Source organism: Lipotes vexillifer, unplaced genomic scaffold, assembly GCF_000442215.2.
Source record: "Lipotes vexillifer unplaced genomic scaffold, Lipotes_vexillifer_v1.1 scaffold1524, whole genome shotgun sequence".
NCBI classification, from domain to species: domain Eukaryota; kingdom Metazoa; phylum Chordata; class Mammalia; order Artiodactyla; family Lipotidae; genus Lipotes; species Lipotes vexillifer.
In genome coordinates, this window is record NW_006773476.1 from 491,604 (window position 1) to 500,718 (window position 9,115).

Genomic DNA, 9,115 nt, shown 5'->3' on the forward strand with positions numbered 1-9,115 from the left:
ACCCTCCCGAAACGGGGCACGAACCCGCGTCTCCTGCATCGGCAGGCGGACTCCCAAGCACTGCGCCACCAGGGAAGCCCCTAGATATTTTTTAAAAAGCCTTGGAAGGGTTGGAAGAGTGGGATCTAGGTTGGGCCTATAGGAATGGCTCCCAGAATCTTATAGAACCCATCCACCAGTTGGCTACTACTTCTGAGACCATCACTGGAATGCTTGAGTTCAAGAATGGCCCAGGGAACAGAAGGTGGATTCAGGAAATACCACTGTCACTGCTGTACTGCCTCTGGACACCCAGGAAGCTGGAGACTAGATGCTGGTACAGTGTTGCAGAACATTCTTGTGTCTGCATGACCTTCATTGCCGGCGTAAAGGAGCCCACAGGGGCAGGGAAGGTGGTCTTGTCTTCATTTCTGCCTTTTAGATCTCACGTAAACGCACATATTTGGTGGAAGGTATTTCAAACCCAGAACTCAAGCTGTAAAAGAGTCTGTGAAATATGGTTTTCAGTTTTCCAGTCTTTGCAGCACAGAAGATGCATTAGAAGGAAGTGGGAATAAAGGATGAGAGAGCCAATAGCCAGTATCAACAACACTGTCTACCATATTAGTCAGTGAGACGCTCAGGATCTCCCTGTACTGGGCCTGCCACCTGGTCCCATCTAAATTCTAAACCACAGTCAAAACTAATGATGTTGCTAATTCTGATAAAACACTTTTGTTGTTTCGTGTCTGTCCTTTACCTGTCCCCAGTTCTCACCTTGATAGTTGAAGGTGGCAAAAAAAAGTTAAGGAGAAATTATTTCTCCCAGTTAATTGTGGCACAACTATTTAATAAAGTTATATAGCCTGACCTCGCACTTCAAGAAAATAAATTCCAGATGGATTAAATAGTTAAATGTAATTAACAAAACAAGAAACCCAGAGGAAAAAACAAAATATATATTTTAGGAGAAGGGAAGGCCTTTTTAAACATAGCACTAAAGATGGAAAACATAAAGGAAAAGATAAATCGATTTGAATATATAAAAGTCAAAATTCTATATATGCCAAAGAAGCAGAAAGACAATGACATGCTGAGAAAAATTTGTATGGTACGACAAATGGTTAACACTAAAGAGTGTTTATAACTCGATAAAGAAGATAAAAATTCTAATGGGAAAAAAGGGCAGAAGACCAGGACAGGCACTTTACGAAGGAACAAATACAAACAGCCCATGAAAAAGTTAAAGTTCAAATTCATTTATAATAAAAAATGGAAAGTAAACAAAAATGCTTTGCCATTAAAAAAATTTTCCCATTTTTTGCCTATCATTTGACACTGTCAAAGAAGAAAAGTAGTGATAATACCCAGTGTTGACCTGGGCATGAGGAAATAAGCACTTTCAAAAAGAGCTGATGGGAGAAAAAGTTGGTATAATCTTTCTGGAGGGTAATTTTGCAATATGTTTCCAAAGTATTAAATGTGAATGCTCTTTAAGTGAGTTGTTCCAATAGTAGGAATTAATGCTAAGGAAATAATCAGGTAGGTTATTTGTAAGGAAACTCCTACAATATTATTTTATAATGTTAAAAATTTAGAAACCATCTGAATGTTTTAACAATATGGAATTGGTTAACTAATTATGATACATCCATAAGTGAATCACAGTACATCCATATGTTGGATTCCTATTTGGCCATTATAAATAATGGTATAGAAGAATGGCAGGGAAAAATGTCCACAATATATCAGTAAGTGCGGAAAGCAGGCAACGAGTGTGTATTGAATGATAACAATGTATGTTTCATAGAAAGACAGGAAGAAAATAAGTTAAAATGTTAATGAGGGTTATTTCTGGGTGGTGAGGTTGTGGATGATTGTAACATTTTGTGTTTTTCAAATTTTTATTCCCTTTTTTTTTTGCATTAGGGAAGCATTATCTATGAGAAAAATTAAAAATCGGTATTGCAATGTAAACTCTTTTGGTTTGGTTTGTTCTCTTGTCTATGAAGGCAACTGAATGAGGATAAATAGCTTGTGTGAGGTAGTGGTCTTGGGCCAGGTCCAGCCTATTAGCCCTATGCTAAATTTCCATAAGCAGTAGCAGGAGCCGATCAGCTTGTGCTGGTTTAAGTGGAAAAATTGCTGGGAAACTTGCCTCACTCCATCCTGCAGCACAAAGACAAGTGCTTTCTCTGACACTTATTTTTCAACCTCCAATGGCCACTGAATGTCACTGTGGTTCCAAGGAAATGCAGTGAAGATACGATTTCTTTGGTCCCGGTAATGACCATGGAGACTGGGGCAGGAAAAATAAATAGGCAAATCAGCCCTAGAATTCTCTAGAGGCCTGCACAATGCCTACAGCCTCCTATTGCTACTAACAATACATTTGGGCTGATGAATGAGCAATGAGAACAACGTGTTTGAGTCAACACTTTCTTAGTCAAGTCTAAGACTTTCTAAGTCCCATGTATTGATAGTAAGAACCAGAAGACTCAGGTTGTGATCCCGGCTCTGCCAAGCCCTGGTCAGATTCCTTCAGTGGACAGATGGGGAAACTGAGCTCAGCAGTGGAGGATAGCCTCAGCAGGAGGAAGGGTGTCGCCCAATAGGCAGACTAAGCACCTACTTGGGGCCCCAGCATGGCACTAGTGTGAGGTACAGGGTCTAGCACACAGTAGGTGCTCAGAGAAGTTGAAATGACATCCCTGACTACCACCCCTTCAGTCTGGATTAGGTGCCCCTCCTTAATGGTGCCATAGTACTTGTGCTTACTTCTGTCATAACAATTATGACTTTGGGCTACAGTGATCCACTGACATGTTGGTTGGATGCTGGAGGCTAGGGACCATGTCTTTTGATACAGTCCTCAGCACTTACTGCCCAAGAAAAAGAGATTTTATAATTCCTCCCTGCTCTCTCCCATCCCTCACCCACCCAAGGGGGTGGATCATGGTAACTAGAAAATCCTCCTTTCCCCCCCCCCCCAAAATGGGCTAAGTTACAAGTTTGGAGAAGCTGCAGTTGGGTTAGGGGCAGGAATGATAGGTCCAGGAGTACAGAAGGTTAATGAAGCAAAGCAGCTCTAATAAGAGGGTGAAGGAAAAAATATCCCATTGGTAGGATGGTTGGAGAGAGAGGCTGAGAGAAAGAGACATGTCCAGAGGGGGCCGATGAAGTTGTGTGTGATGTACATATTTCCTCTCTTTTCCCTACGAAACCTTCACCATACATTTCAGTGCTTCGTCAGTAGCTTTTCTTTCAGGGGTATGTGAAGAAGTGTCAGGATCGGTGGGGCAAAGTACATGCTTCCCATGGGGAATTGCTAATCTGTGGATTATGGTAGACCAGCACACATGCCTCTCAGTTCCATGTTCTTTCTAGGAAAGCTGATTTGTCTTATTTACATCGGCCTGTCATACTTGGCTGTCCTGATATCTGAGAGCCTCAGAGACCAAATGCAACTCTGTGTAAAGTCACCCCCAAGTATACACAGAGTCAGTGGCTACCTCTATGGTACTGACCCCCTTCTCTTTAGCCCATTACTTTACTCATTAGTCATTCCTTTTTCAGCAAGGGAAAAGGGGAAAATAGAGAAAGATTTACCCTGAACCGTGAGTCCCATTGTCCCCTTCCTTGGACACTCACTTGTCTGTTCCCCAGATCATCCTGTTTCCTATCTGAACCATCCCCACTCTGTCCGGTCTGCCACTCCCTTGGTGACCTGTTCTCTGTTAAGTCTCCAGGCCGCGACTCTTGTAGATGTCCTCAAGCCCTCTCTTTCTTTTTCAGCCTTCATCCAATCCATCAGCAAATCCTTTGACTCTACTTTGAAATGCATCCACAATCTGACTTCTTCTCATCACCTCTACTGCTACCACTCTGATCCAAGCCATCATCTTCTCGCACAATATTGAGAGGGATATATTGCCTTCTTGCCACTTTTTTTTTTTTTCGGTACGCGGGCGTCTCACTGTTGTGGCCTCTCCCGTTGCAGAGCACAGGCTCCGGACGCGCAGGCTCAGCGGCCATGGCTCACGGGCCCAGCCACTCCGCGGCATGTGGGATCTTCCCGGACCGGGGCACGAACCCGTGTCCCCTGCATCGGCAGGCGGACTCTCAACCACTGCGCCTCCAGGGAAGCCCCGATATACTGCCTTCTAAATGTTCTTCCTGCTCCTACCCTTGTCATCTACAGTCTATTCTCAACATAGCAGCCAGATGTCCTTTTCGAAAACTTAAATCATATCATGTCTCTGATTGAGTGCCCCAGCAGCTCTCCCTTTCTGTCAGAGAAAAACCCAAAGTCCTTTCGGGGATCTTTAAGCCCCTCAGTGAGCTGACTGACTTCATCTCCTGTTTCTCTCACCGATTTTTTTTTTTTTGTGTGTGGCTGCATTGGGTCTTCGTTGCTGCGTGCAGGCTTTCTCTAGTTGCTGCGAGTGGGGGTTACTCCTCGTTGTGGTGCGTGGGCTTCTCATTGCCGTGGCTTCTCTTGTTGCGGAGCATGGGCTCTAGGGTGCACGGGCTTCAGTAGTTGTAGCACGCAGGCTCAGTAGTTGTGGCTCAAGGGCTCTAGTGCACAGGCTCAGTAGTTGCGGTGGACGGGCTTAGTTGCTCCGCGGCATGTGGGATCTTCCCTGACCAGGGCTCGGACCCGTGTGCCCTGCATTGGCAGGTGGATTCTTTGTTTTATTTATTTATTTATTTATTTGGTGTTTTGTGGCAGGCAGATTCTTAACCACTGTGCCACCAGGGAAGTCCCCGATTATTTCTTTTTTAATTAAAAAAATTTTTTTTATTGGAGTATAGTTGATTTACAATGTTGTGTTAATTTCAGGTGTACAACAAAGTGAATCAGTTATACATATACATATATCCATTCTTTTTCAAATTCTTTTCCCATATAGATTGTTACAGAATCTCTCACGTATTATTAGTCATTGCACTCTAGCCACGTAAGTGACTTCTTTGCTGTTTCTCAAACACACCGGGCATGCTCCCACCTCAGGGCCTTTGCTGACTGTTCCCGCTGCCTGCAATGATCTTCCCCTACATATCTGCAGAGATCACTCACCACCTACGGCCTCTGCTTAAACACTGACCACAACAGCTTTTGTGCAAGTCCTTTCTTTGGGAATGTGATCTCAGGAAGCAGGAGTGAGGGACATGGCAAAGCACGACAAGGGAGGATATCTGAGAAGACTCATGAAATGTGTCTCAGCACCATTTTCTGGGGGTTAGGAAAGGAAAAGCATTTCTCCATCAGCTCCCTGTCCCTCCTGCCGGACTGGCTACGTAATTTACAGGACTCAGTGCACAACGAAAATGCAAGACCCCTTGTTCTGGTTAGGCCAGAGGAGGAACTCGACAGTGTTAGCAGTTCTCTCTTTGTTCCTCCATAGCTCTTCTTTTCCGTGTTCCAAAGGAGCTAGGGAAAGGTGCAAGCTCTCCCCAGCACAGTCTGTACCCTCCATGGGATCATGGCATCAATACATTGGGAGATGAATGATGCAGTTTTTCATTCTTATTCTTCCTCATGTCTGCGACTTTGCCTAGACTGCTATCTTCCTTCCTCTAGCTTGTGGCTTCAGTTGGGTGATGGGTGTTGATTTGGAGAATGACATGCTATCATAGAACTTGTGCTGGAGACAGCTCTTCGTCCAAGTGTTGTTTTGAGTATGCAAACAGCAAAATAGGGATGGCCCTGACTTTCCATCTGTGGCAAAGACTGCTGGTCGATTACCGAAACGTGCTCTTCACTTCTTCCGAGGAACATGGTTCATGGCTACGCCTTCTACAGTCCTTTGTGCACTTTAGCCATTTGACTAAGTTCTCCCCCACAGAATGCAAATGCAAGTGATGTCTGCTGTATCCAGGCCTTAAGAAAGTAAATATGCCTCTTGCATACTGCAACTCATGACAATCTAACTTTAACCAAATAGATGACATCCATGATTTAAGGGATAAAGGGGCAACTTCCTAAAAGGCAAGCAGATCCCGAAATGATCACTGGATCAGAGCTACCTTGCTTACTTGGACTATGTACTTATATTCCAAATATTATGAGAGAGATATAGCACCTTTTTTAAAATCACTGTATTGTTAGTGCTGTTTGTTATAGCAGCTCATCATTTTGCCCTCAAATACTGTAAATGTGCTCTATATGGACTCATCCCAGAGCCCCAAATTCAAGTTAGTATCTTTTTGCTGCAGTTAAATCTTGCACAGGTAAAGGCAAGCCTCATTACACCTGTAAACAGAGATTGAGTTGTTCCCATGGTGAGAATGTCTGCACAGATATTATGGCTATAATAGCACTTGTCCTTCTGGAGTGGAAAATGACCTGGCCAAGATCAGGCGTGAGACTGAAATTGGAGTCAAGGGTGCAGTCTGCCTATGGAAAGCCCAAATGGCCCACACTGAGACTGAATTCATCAAGACCTTGGCCTCACTGACAATAAGCACAAATCAATTGAGTTAATGATCCCAGGAGAAAAAAAGCCTGAGAGTATGGTAAGTTGTTTTCTTGAAAAACAGTGAAACAAAACCTTTACAATTCTGATAAAAGATCCTAGACATGGAAGAGAAAAGTCACATTTTTCATTCTAACTTGATTCTACGGTTACTAAAGACTGTATTCTGTGAGAAATTTCACTTGAATGGCTTATTAGAGCTTCAGATTTTCTTGACCAAGGAAAAGTAGTGCTGTCAAAGAGTTGCCAAACCTCAAAGACACTTGATACAAGGTATTCTGCATCTTTATGGTACAGAACAGGTATCCTTTCTTTAGGTGGTTAGAAATGGAATCTTTTGTCTTCCTAGAAAGCCACAGAAGGCCTTTGTTGATTTCATGAAAGCAGAATTGTGGGTTTAAGAAACACCAGCTGTGTCACCTCCTTGAAGACACTGAGACCTGTACACCCTTTAAACATGAAACAAGTAGAGTATGAATTATTTTAGCTGGAAGTTTAAAGGGTGATCTTAGAAATATAATTCTTTAGCAAGTAAGATTTACTCCTCTTTATAATTGGGGGAATAGGAGGTGAAACCACACAAAGAATTAAGCCCATGTAAGAATTAAATATTTATTTGCCTTCTAAAGGAGATTGAAGCAATAAATCATAAAATTGTCTTTGAAAAAGTCTTTGAAAATAACTTTTCATGTCTCTCATGGAGAAAAAAAATCTACCACCTGTTAAGCACCAGGTGGTATTAAGTAGTTGATTGAAGTTTTTCAACTAGGCAGAAAGTATTTTAAATTAGTTGAGGAATGTTTGTGTATATTTTTCCTGACAGTGAATGCTATTCTCTCAGGTATGGAGTAACCAAGATTTGCATGCCATGAACTTTCTGTTACTTCACATCTTTGGAGCCTGAAGGAGCAGTGTTGTCCATTCATAGTTGTAAGAACGGCACCAAAAACAGAGGAGAGCTTAAACGAGCTGTATTCGGGGCCGCTCCCGGGCGAGGCTCACTGGTCGGAGAGAAAGGGGCCAGAGAGGTCGCGCCCGGGCGAGGGTTTGGGCAGAATTTATAGGGGAAGAAGGGAAAGGGGTGTGGCGAATCCGGGAGGGCGCAGGGTATTCCTTATTTGGTGGTCTCTTCCGGTATCGTGGCAATATCCGGTGCCGGCTGCATCAGTCTTGGGACCGTAAGTCCCGCCCCTCGAAAGGCGGGAAGGCTGGGCCGGGTGCAAAGTCCCCAGGTCAGTTCCTGGAACTGGGTGGTCCGGAAAGTCTACAGGTCAGTTTCTGGAGCTGGGTGGTCCGGAAAGTTTCGGTCTGATGCAACCTGTGAGTCTGATTGCGTTCCCCTGCCTCGGGCCAGTTGGCCTTACAGGCAGAGGCTTCATGGGGGCTCCGGAATCATGGTGACACTAGTAGTTTGGAGACCTGATGAAGTTTTTGTACCTAGCTCTGCTCTACAAAGGAGGTAGTTCCGTGTAGTAGTTAGGGGCCAGTCTGATAAAGCCAGCCTGCACGGGTTCAGATCTTGGTTTGGGCACTTCCTGGCTGTGTCACTTTACCCCTCTGTATTTGTTTCCTCACCCGTAAAACGTGATGAGAATGTCAACCCAAGTCAAGAGGTTGTTGAGAGGAGTATGGCCACAGACTGAATTTTATGCTATTTTTATGCTATTATTCTCCCAGACAAGCTGAACTAATGGGAACAATCCTCTAGCACAGGGATTGGCACACTTTTTCTGTAAAGGGCCAGATAGTAAACATTTGAGGCTTCATGGGCCAATTACTCAACTCTGGTGTTGTAGTGAGAAAGCAGCCATGGACAATATATAAACAAATGGGTGTAGCTGTGTTCCAATAAAACTTTACTCATAAAACAGGCAGTGGAAAAACAAAGCAAAACAAAACAAAAACATGCAGTGGGCTCATGAGCTGTAGTATGTCAACTCCTCCATGCGCCCGCGGAGGAACCTAAGAAAACAGGGAGCAAGCATGAACAAGATACGGATGAGAACTGAGGGGCCTAAGATTGGTGTTAGCCACGTATAGAGGGTGGATCGCCACCAGTCGGGGACTGGGGAGGCGGACTCTTGGTGTCTGCGTTGGAGTTCTTCTCTTAAGCGATGGAGGGCGTTTACGTTGTCTTCGACGAGTCCTGTTTCATTGATGTAATAGCAGCATTCCTCCACCGCATAGGCTGCCCGTCGGCGTCCGTCAGGACCGAGTATTGAGCTGCCATCTACGAAGTGGGTGCAGTCCGGGTTTGAAAGAGGGGTGTCAAAGAGTCCCTCTCCCGGCGGGCTGAGGGCCTCCACGACTTGGGGGCAGGAGTGGGAAGGGGAGGTCCTGGTATCGGAGATAGGCAAGAGGGAGTTCTTTTGGTCAGTGATTTTGGCTGAGCAGTTATTTTGCTGGCTGTACCTGGGGTCACTTATGCAGTGAAGTAGGAGAGAAGGGTGAATCCAAATGCAGAGTGGCTTCACCCTTGCCTCCTATTTCATTATCTCATGGAAGGGTCTTCCATTGGCAAAAGCTAACCAGAACCTAGCTGGCAAGAGACTCCTGGAAATGTAGGTTTTCTGGCTTCCAGTAGTACAGGGAAGAAAATAGAAACTTAGGTGTGGACATAAGTATCCATAGACAATATCTGACATAAGTACCTATCT

At 44.3% G+C, this 9,115-nt stretch overlaps 1 pseudogene; it reads right to left on the reverse strand.

Annotated features, from left to right (window-relative positions):
- Nucleotides 1–8,688, reverse strand: part of LOC103086691 (tyrosine-protein kinase Fer-like) — a 62,787-nt pseudogene extending 54,099 nt beyond the window's left edge.
- Between the last annotated feature and the right edge of the window lie 427 nt (nt 8,689–9,115).